Source organism: Macrotis lagotis, chromosome X (assembly GCF_037893015.1).
Source record: "Macrotis lagotis isolate mMagLag1 chromosome X, bilby.v1.9.chrom.fasta, whole genome shotgun sequence".
NCBI classification, from domain to species: Eukaryota; Metazoa; Chordata; class Mammalia; order Peramelemorphia; family Peramelidae; genus Macrotis; species Macrotis lagotis.
The window spans coordinates 109191940-109210301 of record NC_133666.1 but is presented as its reverse complement, the minus strand read 5'-3'; the positions used below and the strand labels follow the sequence as shown (position 1 = coordinate 109210301).

At 35.9% G+C, this 18362-nt stretch overlaps 1 pseudogene; it reads right to left on the bottom strand.

The window, feature by feature from the left end:
• Nucleotides 1-718: 718 nt before the first annotated feature.
• On the bottom strand, nt 719-5411 carry LOC141497382 (spliceosome-associated protein CWC15 homolog pseudogene; annotated as a pseudogene).
• Nucleotides 5412-18362: the final 12951 nt, after the last annotated feature.

Genomic DNA, 18362 nt, shown 5'->3' with positions numbered 1-18362 from the left:
CTCAAAGGAGATAATGTAGTAATTCAACTATGAAACACTATCTACTATCAAGTATTTTCTACACTGGCCACTCTACATCTACAGTCTTATCCTTGTATGCTTCTCCTATTCAAAATTTATATTTCCATGTATCTGTTAATATTATTGGCCAAACATAGAATATCCTTCTCCTGTCTCTGTGTTTTGACCTACATTAAAGGCCACCTCTTCCATAAAGTTTTCACTTATTATCCTTCAAGATGGAAATGATTTTTTTCTTTGTTCAATTCTTATTGTGCTTTGTGTCTCTTTATTTTCAGTTCTTTAAAGATCTGTGATCTCCCCATGTCAATCAATTTCTATAACTTCCTATGACCTCTAGGCTTGCATCTAAATTATTGTGCTTAGTTTTTAAAGCCCAGCACATTCTACGGCAATCTTGGGTATAACTCCCTCTCTCACACTGCAAATCAGTCAAACTAGCCTTCACTTAGTTCCACCTATAGGACACTCTATCACTCATCTCCATGCCTTTGATTTAGTGATTTCAATGCCTAGAATGTATTTCCTCTATACCTCTGAAACAGGATCCTTCACTTTATGAAATAATTTAACCATCATCTTTTGTATACAAAGTCTTTTCTGTTGTCCCCAACTGCTAGAGTCCTCTCTCCTCTCTAATCTGTATTTATATATTTTGTATTTATTTACATTTATTCATTATATGATGTTATGTACATTTTATACACACACACACACACACACACACACACACACACACACACACACACTTGTAGTCTTCTCCCAGTAAAATATAAACCCCTAGAAAGTAGGGATTTTATACTTTTATTCTCAGCAGTGCCTGGGACTTTGCAACTGCTTAATAAATACTGAATGATTGATTAATTGATTGTGATGTATCTGCATTGAGATCACAACTTCTTCACAGAATCACCTGATTTTTAGACCATCTTTAGATGTTAACAATATTAATTTAATTTGTTTATTGCAATTGTGGTACAAAGGAATATATTATTGGAGTAACTTTATATTTTCATTATAAGTAAAACCACAAAATCAAAAAATAATTGTACAACAGAACAAATTCCTATTAGTGAAGAAAGTAGATGGCAGAGTTAATTTAAATGAGCCCCTCTGTCAGCACTCTGGACAGAGGAAATGAGGCCACTGTTCAGTCATTTCCAATTCTTGGTGATCTCATTTGGGGTTTTCCTGGCAAGGTACCGAAGTGAATTGCCATTTTGTTCTCCACCTTATTTCACATATGAGGAAATTGAGGCAAACAAGGTTAAGTGACTTGCCCAGGGTCACACAGCCAAGTGATTGGTCTCAGACCAGATATGTACTCAGGAAGATGAGTCTTCCAGACTCCAAGCCCTGAACTGTATCCACTGAGACATCTAGCTTCTCTATAATGAGACCATTAAGAACTATCAATTATCTTAGTAATTTCAAAGGAGAGTTGAGTAGGAGAAGAACTAAATTAAGAATAAGAAGAGCAAATCTTCCTTCCTCCAGTCAGCTACTACTGTGAAGCTGTTTTGACTATCTTTAGATATTGTGGTAGACTCAGGTAAGTCTATAGAGTTCATGAAGTTTACTCTGCTAGAATCCCCAGAAAACTTCCCTGATGTGAACATGCTACAGTGTGACTTCAAAGTTTCCCCTCAGCTGGGATGTGCTGTGTGTTGTGATATGTTTGATACTTTTTCTATCGATTAGGGATCAGTCTTCTAAAATTAAGTGAGTATATAGTAATAATAAGATCTTTATGAAGTTTTCAGGGATGTATCTCTAGTGCTACTGCTGATTAAGATTGCTCCATCAACCTTGGGAAGTAGATTGAGAGTTCCAAACATAATAGTTAAAAGTCAAAGCCCCCCAAAAATAAAATAAAGGTTCCCCAGGTTTTTATGATGACATGAGTTATAATGGTAAGCAAAAAGACCAACATGGAGATATTTGTAGTTGCTATGCTAATATCTGAGGAGGAGGAAAAAAAGAAAAAACTATCCTTCAAATTAAATTTAGATCTTGAAATTTAATGGCCCAAGTTCAAACCATAGTTCTGTGTGACCTTAAATAGAACATTTTACTTTGAATCTCAGACTCTTTATTTGTAAAACAGGGAGGAGGTACATTCAATAATCTCTAAGGTTTCTTCCCACTCTATATCTTATGAAAAGGTACAGAGAATGGGGACGCCTACTTCAATGTGAAGGTGATGAAAAGCATGTTTCAGAATGGCGAAATGAAAGAGATCAATTAATTGAAGATACCCCCAGAGACACAAGACTATATGTTTTGATTATGTAGGTGGAGCTGGGGAGACTCAGGCACTTTCTAGCTGTACAACCTTTGGCAAGTCACTTATCTTCTATTTACCTCAATTTCCTTATCTGCGAAATAACACATACCTCCCAGAGTTCTGTGGATCAAGTAAGATAATAACTGTAAAAGTTCTTCAGATATTTTCAGGAACATAGTAAGTTGTATATAAATGTCAGTTATTATTATGTAGCAAGTCTCAGGCAACACCTCAAAAGATGAAACTGTCCCCTTAACAAAAAGGAAATGAATGGTTATCAAAATGGGTGTCATTTTGGGATAAGCTCTATGCAGTCAGATAACAGATTGGTTAGAGAAGAGATTCTTAATCTTTTTGTGTGTCATGACCCCTCTGGCAATGTGGTAAAGTCTATGAATTCCTTTTCAGAATAATGTTTTTTAAATTTGTAAAATGAAATACATAAGATTAGAAAGAAAACTCATTACCCTGAAAATATGGTTAACAAAATGTCTTTTAAAAACATCTTTAGGGGCAGCTAGGTGGCATAGTGGATAGAGAACCAGCCCTGGAGTCAGGAGGACCTGAGTTCAAATCTGACCTCAGACACTTAATAATCGCCTAGCTGTATGACCTTGGGCAAGTCACTTAACCCCATTGCCTTAAATGAATAAAAATTTAAAAAAACCCATCTTTACAGACATCAGGTTAAGGACTCTTAAGTTGGAGGAAAAGTCAAAATGAATTCTACATTAGAAAAAAGGTTATATATAAGAAGAAATTTTAGTGACTCTAATGAACTGTCAACTTATTTAAATAAGCTATTAACTGTGAAACTGAAGAGAAATTTAACCAATACAAAGCATTTCTCACTAATACTTTGATTAAAATAACAAACAAAAAATCCTGCCAGAAGCCATCTTAATCAGGAGACATTTCATCTTCTTTTCCAAGAAGAGAAATGGCAGCAAAAAGTCACACTACTTGGAAAACAAAATCTTTTGCAAAGCATTTATGGGATACTTTAAAATAGCATTATAGTGGAAAAGCAATAAGAAAGAAGAAGCCTACAGAAGCATGTCATCCTCTAATCACTTGTGGATAAAATTTAGAGGAAGCTGACAAACAAATAAGAAATGAGAGCCATATGCCAGTGTTTTCAAAGTAACATACTATTTTTGTATTGATTAGAGTGTAAGCATCACATTTTATTACCTCAGAACCTGAAGTGCTATGTGAGGAAGGGGAAATGACACTTAATAAGAGAAGTCCGGCAGAGCAGTTGCACTGGAACACAGGGAGCATGTAGATGTAACATGTTTTAAAAGCACTCTGATTCTCTGCCAAAAGAATACTGCCTATCTTTTGAAAGAGATTTAGACACATTTATTAGACATGGCCAATGTGGAAATTTGTTTTGTTTGACTAGGAATGTTATTTACTAGGGTTTTGAATTTTGTTTTCCTTTTTCCATTATGGATGGAAGGCCAGAAAATAAATGCTTGCTTATTTAAAAATATTAATTAAAAATAAAATCACTCTGAAATAGAATTTTCAAGTGTCTCAAAGAAAATAAAAGATTCTAAAAGTATAAAAAACATGGATGGTATTTATTAACCAAAAGAAGTAATTAACAACTATTAATCTATATATCGATTCTTTTTTAAAGTTTTTTTTATAAGAGCATTCAAATACTTGCTTTAATATACAACATGCCACAAATCTTTTAAAATACAAAATGAAGCTTTTTATCACTTGCACAAATTCAAACTAAACACTGGGAACAAAAGCTTACTTCTTGAGACACAGGGGTATTTAGACAATTAAAATCTTTATTGGAAACCAGATTTTCTCATACATTTTTACAAGAAAAAAATAGTACAACTGGAAACGTTCACAGAACACAAACTGGTTTATTAAATGATAAATTAACAATGTAGCAAGAGGGGTTAAACTAATTCTGAGATCGAGGATACCATTATCAAATAAAATAGTATTGACCAATAAAAATTAAAAAAATGTATTTTAAAATTTTAAAGGCAGGAAATCTATAAGCCATCAAATCCATGGGAAGAAAATCCTGACCAAGCTAAAGCCAGAATGAACCTTAAAGTTTCAATGAGCCCCCTTTCAATAATTAAGCACATAAAACTGTACTACTTGATATATTTTCCCATGAACTTTTTGTGAAATTCTGACCGAAGAGTATCATTTACAAATCTTTTGTCCTTTTTCAGTTCATCTACTCCTTTGGTGCAGTTCTTAAAGACAACATCATCATCCCACCTTCTCTTTACTTTGAAGTTGGCCTGAGGTTGAGAAGGACCAGTGAGATTAAGGAGAGGGTTTCCACTGAGGATATTTTCCATCAGAATTCTCTCTTCTTCGGCCTTTTGTTCTTGTTCCTTCCGGGCTTGTTCTTCAGCTCTTTCTTTTTTTATTTTTTCTAGTTCTTCCAAGAGAGCAGCAGTGTCATCATCACCATTTTCTTCCTCAAAGTCTTCATCTTCATCATCTTCATCTGTTAGAGGATCATCTGCATCAAGATTGGCTGCAGGAATCTGATCCAACCGAGGTTTCTTACACACAGAAGAAGAGGTTGTGTGCTCTCTAGTTGGACGATCTCTGTTTTTTTCTCTTGCAGCAACTCTCTCTTTCTCTTCCAATTCTTGCCTGAAATCACCGTTGCGAACCTCTTCAGGAGCATCTTGAGTTGTTTGCCTGTATTTAATCTTTGTATGAGAAGGTAGATCTCTGCTTGAATATTGCTTGGAAAGCTGACTCAAATCACCTTCCCCTTTTCCTCTTCCACCTCTTGCAGGTTCAAAGGTAGGCCTTGCCGCTGTTGTCATCTTCAATACTCGGGCCTCAGGGTCCCGCAGCCCACAGATGTTACTAGAACACCATTCCTCCGCCTCCTTCCCTTTTTTAAAGTTTTTGCAAGGCAAATGTGGTTAAGTGGCTTGCCCAAGGCCACACAGCTAGGTAATTATTAAGTGTCTGAGGCCAGAATTGAACTCAGGCACTCTTGACTCCAGGGTCAGTGCTCTGTGCCACCTAGCCACCCCTATATATCTATTTTCTAATCTCTAAAATCTTTTAAAATATAAATACTCACATTTATATAGATTTTTAAAACTTATAAAGTGTTTTACAAAATTATTTTATTTTATCCTCACAACTTTGAAGAGAAAATGCTATTATTTACATTTTGGAGAGGAGACAAATGAGGTTTGTGAGTGACTTGCCTTGGGTTATAATGCTAGGAAATGTCTGAGATAAGATTTAAACTTACACCTTTCTATCTCCAAGTTCAGCATTTTACTCAATGTACCACTTGGGTACCTGGAATAATATCTGCTCAGAATCTTCTCACTGACACTTATTAGTTATATCACTGCAGAGAGATAAATTAACCTTTCTGAGTCCCAGTTTTCTCATCTGTAAAAGGAAGCTATCATTTACATCAGCTACCCTACCCTGCAAGGTTACTGTAGGGAAAATGTTTGATAAACCTTAAGGCAATTTCCAAATGTGAAGTATGATGATAATTTACCAAGTCTATCTTTATTTTCTTTAAGAAAAGAATATGAAGGCATTTTTGGTTGTTGAGTTGTTTTAGTTGTACCTGACTCATTGTGACCCCATGTGGGTTTTTTTTTTGGCAAAGATACTGGAGTGATCCTGTCATTTCCTTCTCTGGTTCATTTTGTAGATGAGGAAACTGAGGCAAACAGGGTTAAGTGACTTATCCAGACACAGTTAATGTCTAAGGACAGATCTGAACTCAATGAGATTAGTCTTCCTTCCTTCCAGGTCTGGGGCTCTATCCACTATGCCACCTATATGAAGGAAGGCATAGGCCAGACCAAAATCATATTTCTATATTCCCAATATGACTCAGAGCAACAATCAAATAAAGAGTTTGTAAATCAAGAGAGCTAGATTCATTGAACTAGCCTCAAATCTGAAAATATTTTCTCTTAATGAGCTCGTGCATTATCTGTTGGGTCTCTGACTCATTCTCTTTCTGCTCAAGTATAACTGCCAGCACTAAATTAACCACACCAGTGCTGGTGTATGAGAAAATAAAACTGAATCATGGTCTTTATAGTGTCAATCATATTGCCTCCTGGTCACATTTGATGGTGAAAGCATAAAGCAGTGGAATCAGAAGAGAAGAGAGATTTTTTTTTTCTTTGAACGAGGGCTGCCACGGTAGCTTTGCAAGTCTACCCCCACTCTCTTCTTCCCATTTAGCTACAGAAAAAATTTTTCTAATGGACAAATCTGATCATATCAACCTTCAATGACCCTTTCAACCATATTGCCACTAGGATAAAATTCAAATTCCATAGCTAGATCCTTTATAATCTGGTTGCAATCTACTATGTTTTCAGGGAAAAAACAACCAGGCTGGTTTTCTTATCATATTATTACACTTTTTGTTACCAAGATCATATATATGAATTAGAATATTCTTGTCCCTCATTTTGACCTAGTGAAATCTGATACAATTCAACAACTATTTATTATTGACTTCTAGGTAGTACAATAGAGTGAAGGACCTGGAGTCGGAAAGACTTGAGTTTAAACCTGACATTGCATGCTTATTATGTATATGATCCTAAACAAGTCAATTAACTTCTGTTTCCCTTAGTTTCCTTAGTTGCAAAATAGACATAATAACAGCACCTACCTCCCAGGACTGTGAGGGTCAAATGAGTTAATAATTGTAAGATACTTAACAAATGTTTGCTATTATTATTATCATTGTTTTATGTATGTCAAAGTCAAAGATGTAAGAATCTTGGCCTTATGGAGCTTACATGCTACTCTAGAAAAACAACATATACACAGATAAGTAAATGTGGAATATACAATAATAAATGTAAAGAAAGTTGAGGGAAGTACTAATGACTGAAGGATGGAGAAGGAAAGACCTCTTCTTAGGAAAAGGAAATTGAACTGAGCCTTGAAGGGAATTATAAGGATTAACTTTCTAGGCCTGGGAGGATAGTCTGTGCAAAGACTTGAAAGCTGGAGATTTCATGTATACTGAGCATTTTGTTGGCTAGTATAGGAGTTTTGAGACCCAGACCAGGTGCCACCTTCTCCACGAGGGCTTCCATGAAGAGGGACAGAAAGGAGAGAACAGTATGGAAAGAATGAGGTGAAAAAGTCAAAAAAAGTAGTCTAGTATGAATAGCATTTACCTTAGATTGTCTTTCTAGGTACTAGAGGGATAGATTATCCAATTAACATATTTTTATTTTTAAAAATAAAGCTTTGCCATATCTTTTATATCTATATCTCCCAGATTTGCCCTTGCATTCCCTCCTCTCCCTTCCACAGAGATAACCCTTATAAGCAAGAATTCTTTTAAAAAAAGAAATAGAGGAAAATGTACAGCATAACCAATCAATATATAGTTTTCAAAAACAGTTATATGAAATATTTTCTATTTATTCTTTATTCTTCTACTCTACCCTCAAAAGTTGTTCAATTACTAACCTTTCTAAGGAAAAAGAGTTGATCCCCCCCCCATTTTAAGTAGAAATAACTCCCATGTCTGAAGCCATAGACTGCCTCCAAATGTAATAAGGTAAGTTCTTTAGAAAGTAAGTGAATAGGGTCAAATGCACATAAGGAAATTCCCCAGAAAACCAATGTGCAAATTCCAAATAAAACCAATTTAGGCAAATGGCTTACTGAATTTAACTATGTCCAATGTGTGCAGTACTCTTTTTGGGAGGCTAGGGGGAGTCGTTTTTCATTTTGTCAATTTGACAAACCTGGATCCAGCTAATTTGTCAGCTCAATTAATTCAGTCTGCTCTGATGCCATCTGGTGGACATAAGAAGTGAGTGCGGCTACAAGAATTTGAAAATCCTTTCTAACCCACCCCCTAAATGACCCAGGACATCCTACTTTTGGATGGATGTAAACATATGAAGCTTAAATCAGAGATTATATTCATTTAGGCAGCTAGCAATATGAGATTGATTGCTTCTTGGATCCTACCACAATTCACCATGGAGAGACCATACTCTCCAGCAAATATCAATGGAGTTTAGTGTGGCATAGCAGGAAGAATGCAATCTAGGCTCCAATGCTTTTAACCAGTGTTATACCAGTTAAGTTGGCTTACCTCTCTAGGCCTCAGGTTCCTTATCCCCCCCACTCCATAATACTGTATAATAAAAGATGATTGCCTACAAAACTGCAAAGCTATTATGTCCAACTCACTATTACTTTTAAATATATAATAAAGGTATCATGTAAATTTCTTTAAAAATTTTCTTTCTCCCTTTCCCTATCCCTGTCCTAGAGATGACTACCATTAGACATTGTTAGGTATAGATAGATAGGTAACTGATAGATACAAAACTATACTGATATAAAACTATTTTCAAATTTCTATTTATCAGTCCTTTCTGTAGATGCAAATAGCATCTTTCTTAGGACTAGATTAAGCTAGATAATTGCTAAGTCCCTTCTAAATTTGAATCTGATATGGTTGCCTAACCATGAGTAGGTTGCATCTCAATGACCTTTGTACAATGGAGTAATACAGAAGGTAGCATAAAGAGTGTGTATAACTAGAAGAAGTAAGCTGGTCAATATAGTGTGAGCCAGTGATTCATATAAGAAAGTGTTCCAAAATGACTAAAAGACTGGTAATGGGATAGAGGAACAAAGTCATGTTGGACTTAAAGAATGAATTGATTTATTCCTACAGTGACCTGTACATGAAAAATGGTCAATAAAGCTAAACACTTGAATGATTTATGGAAATACAGGGATAAGGGTGACACCTGTATAGGGCTGCAATCTATGCTGACAGGTTATCTTCTTCTTAATTATAAGATGGGTTTATGTTGGTGGAGCTGTGAACTGATCCAACCTCTCTGGAGAGCAATTTGGAATTATGCACAAAGGGCAATAAAAATGTGCATACCCTTTGATCCAGCAATACCACTACTGGGTCTATACCCTGAAGAGATCATGAAAAAGTGTAAAAAATCACTTGTACAAAAATATTTACAGAAGCTCTGTTTGTGGTGGAAAAGAACTAGAAATAGAGGGGCTGCCCATCAATTGGGGAATGGCTGAACAAATTGTGGTATATGTACATTATGAAACATTATTGTTCTATTAGAAATGGGGAGGTATGGGATTTCAGAGAAGCCTGTAAAAACTTGCATGAACTATAATGCTGAGTGAGATGAGCAGAACCAGAAGAACACTGTACACCCTAACAACAACATGGGGGTGATGATCAACCTTAATGAACTTGCTCATTTCATCAGTGCAATAACCAGGGACAATTTTAGGATAGAGAATACCAAAGAAAGAACTGTGGAGTTTAAACAAAGACCAAAGACTATTACCTTCAATTAAAAAAAAAAGTTGTTTTATTTATCACATACTTTTGCTATCTCTTATATTTTATTTTTTTCCTTAAGGATATGATTTTTCTCTTAACACATTTAATTTTGATCAATGTATGGCATAGAAACAATGTAAAGACTATCAGACTGCCTTCTGTGGGGGAATGGGAGGAGAGAAGTGAGGTTGGGGGAAAATTTATAAAATTCAAAACATTACAAAAATGATAGGTAGAAACAACTACTGAATATAAATTAAAAACAAACAAAATATCTATATCTATATATATATGTATATATATATCAAAAAAGAGGATGGGTCTACCCAAACATTTAAATAAAAACTTAGAAATATGATGTTTGTGTTTGACTCAATAAGCAAAGTACTGTTTACAATTTATCAAAAGACTGCTACTAATTTACATTTATAAGCCTCTATTTGGAATGAGAAAGATCTCAGTTCAAATCCTGTCTTGGACACTTGCTAGTCTATTTCTTCATCTGGGAAAAAAAAAAGGTAATTTTCCTCTACTTAACAGGATTTGGGGAGGGTCAAATGAGATAATATATAAATTATCTCATAAAACTTAAAGTACTAAATAAATGCCAGCAATTATAGTTTTAGCTATTATAAGAATACAATTCTGGACTCATTTACCCATTTAAACTTTGTATATATAAAATAGTCTTAAACCTGCCCACAAATGCCATACATTGATCATTACACACAGAAGATACTTTAATGATATTTAATGATATAAAATCATATAGAATATGGCCTAGCTTAATTACAGGTCGACTTCAGCTAGAATCAAGGACAGTGATTTGATTGAGGGGTAAGGAAATGAGAAGAATGTGGTGACTGACTTTTAGGATAGATATTACAATAATTTGTCAAACTCAACAGTTGAATTAGATAACTGATTCAACTACATTTGCAATAGAGCACATAACTCCTTTGCCAATGATTCTTCAGTATTCTGAATTAGCAACAAAAGATATTAAAAGTTGGGGCAGAGAGGGGAGATATTTGACACCCCCCCCCAGATAAATGCTGTCTATATGATCTTGGGCAAGTCATTTAAATTCTCAGTGATCCAAGCAATAATCTAAAATTATAAGTTGTAGAATGGTTTTAGATCCAAGCTAGAAAAAGTAATTCTCAGGGACAGTTAGTTGACCAAGTGGATTGAGCATGCACCCTGGAGTCTTAGAGGAGTACCTGAGTTCAAACCAACTTTGAATACTTACTTGCTGTATGAATCTGGGCAAGTCAATTAATTCTAATTGCCTTCAAATCGCCTTGTCTTATTAGGAACTTCTCTACCCATAAAAATATAGATCTAGACCAAGCCACACACACCCACAGACACACAAAGCTAATAATGAAGTTTAACATTTTTTCCCTTAAACTACTATATGCACTATAACATAATAATTTTTCTTGTTAGAAATCAATCCACAAGCATTTATTAATTTTATACTATTTAACCAGTCACTGTGTAGAAAAAAAAAAGAGGAAAGGAAAGGTGGGGGGGGAAACCAGTTCCTGACCTTAAAAAGATCAAAATCCAATAGAAACTACTAAAATCTGCAAACATTTTTACTGGAACACTCTGGATAATGTATGTTAGTGTGTGTGTTTGAACTATGAGGATGTTATGGCTTATCTAACAAAATTAATATTTTGTAAATATGAAAAATATTATGAAAAATATATGAAAAAGAAAATGTTACTGCCCTTTTAATTCTTTCAACATTTAAAAAATAAAATGTAATTTTTCATATACACCTTTTTTGACTTAAGAAAACATTTGGCGCAAACTGCTGGGTTTTTAAAATCATACTAGACAACTGAATCCTTCTTATTGAACTACAGTGAATATGATTATTGTTGGGTTATAACTACACCATACACTGGGACTTGATACACTATGAATCGCCATTTCATTTGCAGCCCTAAGTTGTCTCATAACTACACCATACACTGGGACTTGATACACTATGAATCCCCATTTCATTTGCAGCCCTGAGTTGTCTCATAGCTTAACATCATTAAACAAAAATAAAATTACTTAATTAATTTAACCTTTCTTAACATTTTACAATCCATAGTACTTTCTGGTACTTTATTTGCAATTTTTCACAAACTATTATATTTCAAAAGAAGTCTTAGTGACCTTTCTTTCTTCTGGCACTGAATTCTTCATTATTATGTATCATAATGATTGGGGTAGAGAATGCTGAAATCTGTGTGAAATCTTTATTAAAGCCGAGCCTGGGTACCATGAAATGGAAAAATGAGAAATGTTTCACTTTATTGCCATCTTAGGAAAATATCATCCTTAAAATCACTGCTTCCTTTGTTTTTGCTCTCCATTATTAGTAGTAAATTTAAAAATCTTTATTCTCTGCTGGCATTTAGCTCAAATGATAAGCCTCAAGAGTCCTCTTCTAAAACACAAATTTGTTTTTTTCAGCATGCTTTTTTAAAGTATACTTAACAAGAAGCTAATGGATTAGACACAAGTTTGAACAACTCCGTTAGCCTCTTACAAAACTGTAAAAATGCTGCCCCACCTTATCCCCAGAAAGATAAAAACAAATGCTCCTAAAAACAATACCCTTAAGAGGAGAGGAATAGACCAGCTGCCACAACCACTGCCTGAGGCTCTAATGAAGAGCAGACTCAGAGGTGATCTGTGGCAAAGAAGTAAAGGGGAAGTAAGTGGAGACTGTGGATGTGGAGGTGGGAGAATAGTGCATCCCACAACAGGTTATGGATGGGACTTAAGAATTACTATCTATTTATCTCTATGGTGACCTCTATGGTGTAGGGCAGGAAAATATATACAAGCTCTGTTGGGCTCATCTTATACCCGAAGTCTTATGACCTTTAAGAAATTCAATAAAATTTGATTAAAGAGAATCTATTCTATAGAAGAATCAAGGGATAAAACATAAAATCAAGAAACGTAAGATGAATTAGCACTAGTGCTAAGAATTTTACCAATATTATCTCATTTGATTCTCACAGGAACTCTAGGAGGTAGGTCCTATTATCATTCCCATTTTGTTATAGTTGCTATTCATCCTTTGTTCTCAAAGAGGGCCAATGACATCACAATCATGATGTCTTGATTTGAGGCAGATAGCAGTAAAGTGACTTATCTGTAGTTATGTAGTTATTAAGTGTCTGAGAATTTGAAATCAAGGCTTCCTGACTCTATCTACCATAGCACACTGCCTCTGATTTTAGAAACAATTAGAGAAAATTTCACCAATGGTCAAAATCAAGAATAACTATAAAAGGAAGAATCATAAGACCTCAGAAGAAGCTAAAAATCCATACTTTTGAGATACATTTCAAATTTATAAAAATAAAAAGCACATTTAAAAGTAATAATAAAGAATGAGAAAATTATATAACATTACAAACCAGCCTCTGAGTCAGTAACAACCTATTTGGTTGAAGGAGTTTCCTATATCAAATGAAACTGTAGATCAAGCCTCTGTCTTTAAAATTATGATTTTATTAGCTTGCTCAAAGGATAGCAAAGAAAAGTTTGAAAACTTATCCTCCATTTTCCTTTCTTATTAATGTAGAAAATAGAAGTAGAAATCTAATATTACAGAAACATTTAACTCAGGAATCATTAATTTGGAACTTTTTAAAAAAAGTTTTTTGTTGCTATTTTTCAATATAATTGAAATTTCCTTTGTAATCCCATGGATTTTATTTCCATGCTTTAAATTTTTTTTTCTTCCAGAAGGGCTCCATATTCTTCACCAGACTTTCAAAGGTATCCAAGACTCAAAAAAGGTTAATAATTCCTGCTTTCAATTTGCCATCTGGATAAGCTGCTGCCCTGATACTCCTCATTCATTCATTCATTCATATTTTTGTACAAATGGTGTTTTTTATACATTACTAAAATATTCTTGTTTAAGAGTAAACATAATGCCCCCCAAAAATATAGATCCGTGAGAGCAATAAAGTTAAAGAGGAAAAAATAAAAATAAAATAAAATTAATAATAATAATAATAATAATAAGTACAGTCAGGTGGCTGCAAAAACAAACAAAAAAGACCCAAAATCAAATCAAATCAAATCAAATCAAATCAAATCATAATGATAGTCGGGGTGGCCAGGAGGCACAGTGGACAGAACACCAGCCCTGGAGCCAGGAGCACCCGGGTCCAAATCTGGCCTCAGACTCCCAACAATCAATCACCCAGCTGTGCAGCCCCAGGCAACCCCCCCAATATAATAATAATAATAATAATAATAATAATAATAATAATAATAATAATAATAATAATAATAAATTGCTTCAGTCTGTGTTCCAATGACTTCCAGCTCTGTCGCGGGTGGATCACATTCTTTATAAGTCCATCACAAAAGCTACTTCCATAATTTTCCACCATTGCCACTGCTGATCACAACTCCCTCCATTCGTACTTCCCCACTACCATCTACTATATTTTCTCTCTCCTTTTACTCTGTCCCACTGTAGGGTAGCTGAGTAGCGCAGCAGACAGATCCCTGGCCTTGGGGTCAAAAGGCCCAGAGCCCACATACTACCCCTTAGGCCCAGCATCCACCCAGCCCTATGGTCCCAGACAGGCCACCCAATCCCAGCCCCTTGCAAAAAGTAAAAAAGAAAATGTGTTATATCTGACCACTCTCCCACCCACAGTCCATCATCTCCTCCATCACTCACATCCCCCCCTTCCCCCTGTCCCCCTTATCTCCTTCTTACTCTAGATGTCTATACCCCTTTGAATATATATATATATATATGCTGTTTCCTCTCCTAGCCACCTCTGATGAGAGCAAAGGTTCCCTCATTCCCCCTTGCCTTGTTCCTTTCATATCATTGCAATAGCTCATTTTTTTTGCAAGGCAAATGGGGTTAAGTGGCTTGCCCAAGGCCACACAGCTAGGTAATTATTAAGTGTCTGAGACTGGATTTGAACCCAGGCACTCCTGACTCCAGGGCCGGTGCTCTATCTACTGCGCCATCTAGAGTGCCCAGCAATAGTTCATTGTAATAAAAAAAATCTTATTACATGAAATATCTTAGCCTATTCCATCTCTCCTTCTTCTTTCTCCCATTACATTTACCTTTTAGCCAATAACTCCATTTTTACACTATATTATATATCTTCAAATTCAGCTCTCTCCTGTGCTTCATCTGTAAAAACTCCTTGTACCTGCTCTATTAAATGAGAAGGTTCATATGAGTATTATCAGTATCATTTTCTTTTTTAGGTTTTTGCAAGGCAAATGGAGTTAAGTGGCTTGCCCAAGGCCATGCAGCTAAGTAATTATTAAGTGTCTGAGACCGAATTTGAACCCAGGTACTCCTGACTCCAGGGCTGGTGCTTTATCCACTGCGCCACCTAGCTGCCCCTCAGTATCCTGACTCCAGGGTTGGTGCTTTATCCACTGCGCCACCTAGCTGCCCCTCAGTATCATTTTTCTAAGCAGGAATACATGTAGTTCATTATGATTAAGTCCCTCATATTTTACCCTTCTCCATTCTATGCTTCACCTGAGTCCTGTATTTGAAGATCAAACCTTCTGTTCAGCTCTGGCCATTCCAACAGGACCATTTGAAATTCCCCTGGTTCATTGAAAGTCCACCTTCTTCCCTGGAAGAGGACATTCAGTTTTTACTGGGTAGTTGATTCTTGGTTGCATTCTAAGCTCTTTTACCTTCCAGTATATTATATTCCAAGCCCCATGAGCTTTTAATGTAGTTATTGCTAAGTCCTGTGTGATCCTGACTACAGCTCCACAATATTTGAACTGTGTCCTTCCGGCTGCTTGTAATATTTTCTCTTTGACTTGGGAGTTCTGGAACTTGGCTATAATATTCCTGGGGGGTTGGTTTTTCTGGATCTCTTTCTCGGGGAGATCGATAGATTCTCTCAATTTCTATTTTGCCCTCTGCTTCTAGGATATCAGGGCAATTTTCCTGTAGGATTTCTTTAAATGATATCAAGGCTCTTTTCCTGATCATGACTTTCAGGTATTCCAATAATTTTTAAATTATTTTTTCTGATTTTTTTTTCTATATCAGTTGCTTTTTCAATGAGATGTTTCACATTTTCTTCTAATTTTTCATTCTTTTGGTTTTGAAGTATTGTGTCTTGATTTCTTGTAAAATCAGCGGGCTCCCTCAGTTCCATTCTACATCTGAAGGATTTTGTTTTCCTCAGAGAGCTTTCTTATCTCTTTTTCCATCTGACTAATTTTTCTTTTTAAAGCATTCTTCTCCTCAACAACTTTTTGAACTGTTTTATCCATTTGACCTAAGCTGGTTTTTAATATCTTATTTTCTTCAGCATTTTTTTGGATCTCCTTGACTAAGCTGCTGACTTCTTTTTCATGTCTTTCCTGCATCTCTCTCATCTCTTTCTTTCTCCCTCACTTAATTTTCCAAGTCTTTTTTGAGCTCTGTTACAGCCTGAGCCCAATTTCTGTTTTTCTTGGAGTCTTTAGATGCAGGAGCTTGGACTTCCTCATCTTCAGATTGAGTATTTTGATCCTTCTTGGGATCACAGACAAAGTATTTCTCAATGATGTTCCTCTTTTTTCTCTGCTTACTCATTTCTCCAGCCTGTGCATGGTTTTGGGGTGCTTCCTGAGCTTTTGAGTATTATTGGGACCCCCCCCCCCCCCACACACACACACAAGGATCTCTCTCTGTGTGAGGTTCTGTCTTCCCTCCTGGTCTGTGAATGACCACAAGCGCACCCCTCTGCCACGGGGCTGAGGTGTGTGTGGGGTGGGGTCCTGCTCTTCTCTGGGGGTCCTAGACTGCAATCAGGATCTGAATGTGGTCAGAGCCTCAGAGTCCTGTTCCAGGGTCAAAGAACAGACCTTAGGAGTCTCTTGCCACTCCCCTATCTAGGCTCAGCACTCAAGCCTGGGGGCTCCTGCTTAGTGGCTCCACCTGCTTCCAGTTCCTGGATCTGGGCTGCTGGGGCTGCTGCTCACTGAGTGCTTCATGTGCTTGCTCTGGCAGAGGTCCTCCCACTGATCCCCCAAGTTGTGCACCTCCGGGAGTAGGTCAGGAAACTGCCCTGCTGCCATGAGCTGCAGCAACCAGCACCCTGGGGCTGCCTCCGGGAGGCTGAAGTTCCTTCACAATGGTCACCCCTCTAACCCCCATGGAGCAGAACCTTTCCCCTATCTTCCTGGTTACCTTGGGCTGGAGAATTGACTCACTGGATCCCCCTCTGAATTCTGTCTCTTGAAAATTATTTTCCAAACTTATTTTATAAGTTTGGAAATATCAGAGAGAGAGAGAGAGAGAGAGCACCTAAGAGAGGATCCTCTCCTGTCCTCATCTTGGCTCCGCCCCCCCCCCCCAAATCGCTCTGATACTTCTAATGACTACTTGAGGCTAGTAAGGATGCTATTAGATTGCTTCTTCTTGAGCATGTTTTTCCTACTGAACAAAAATAGCCACAAGTCTTAACAGTAAGGAACTTGATTTGAAAGATATCTATCTTGCACACTTTACAATATATTTTTAAGCAGAAGGACATTGCAAGAGCAACAAGCCCACAAATAGACAAGTGTCTAACAAATGAACTGGTCCCTACTTATGCTCAAGAAAGAAGTTCATGGGCTGAATAAAAGAATATCAATTAAAGAAAGCATATGTAAGAGAAAAACAAAACATCAAGATCTGAGAAAAAAATGAGCATTAGAAATTAGTGACTAGAAGAATAGTACTTGAATATACTTAAATATATAAATAAAAAGATATTTAAAATGGAAAATTTTTAAATGAAGCTAAGAGAAAAAGAGCTAGTGAATCTTTAGTGGAAATCCTCCCTTTAACAAAAAAGCAGGATGGGCTAAGGCCACTGAGTTAGTATTTAAAAAGACAAAATTTCAGTTCAGTTCAATAACTAATTTCAATAACAGAAAAAAGTAGAATGAAGTAGATTTTCCTCTTCTTTAGTAAATATTAACACAAAACCAGAAAATATAAGAATGATAGATTATCAATCCAAGGTAAAATTTATAACATTAAAAAAAGAAAAAAATCTTTTTAATACTCAGATTTCCTATGTATGTCTGTGAATCATGATATATCAAAATATTCAAAGAATTAAAATTGTGGTTCATTCCAAATGGTAATTTGAGAGTTGTAAGAACAGTCTGAATCATATTACCAATGATTACTTGCATGCACAAAAAGTGGCATAAAATGCATCATCCCGTAAGTACATGATTAGAAAAGGGAATGGGAGTTATATTATAAAAGCAAGGGATAATAGATGGACAAGTTTTGTGCTCATGGTATTCAGATAATGTTAAAATTCTTGGATATATATTTCTTTCTGAGAACTTATGGAATCACAGGGACAAGATTCACAAAGGATGAGAAGGCCCTGAGGGGTATTGATTTGCATTGTTGGAGGGAATACATGTCTCAGAGAGATCACAGATCTACTCAAGAAAATATTAAATATGAATTATATATGCCACCTTATCAAAAGCAAGAGAGATATAGAACAGATTCTAAAATATCTAGCAATAGCTTACAGGAAAAAAACTGTTGCTATATACATATATATATATATATATATATATATATATAGAGAGAGAGAGAGAGAGAGAGAGAGAGAGAGAGAGAGAGAGAGAAGAGCAGTAATG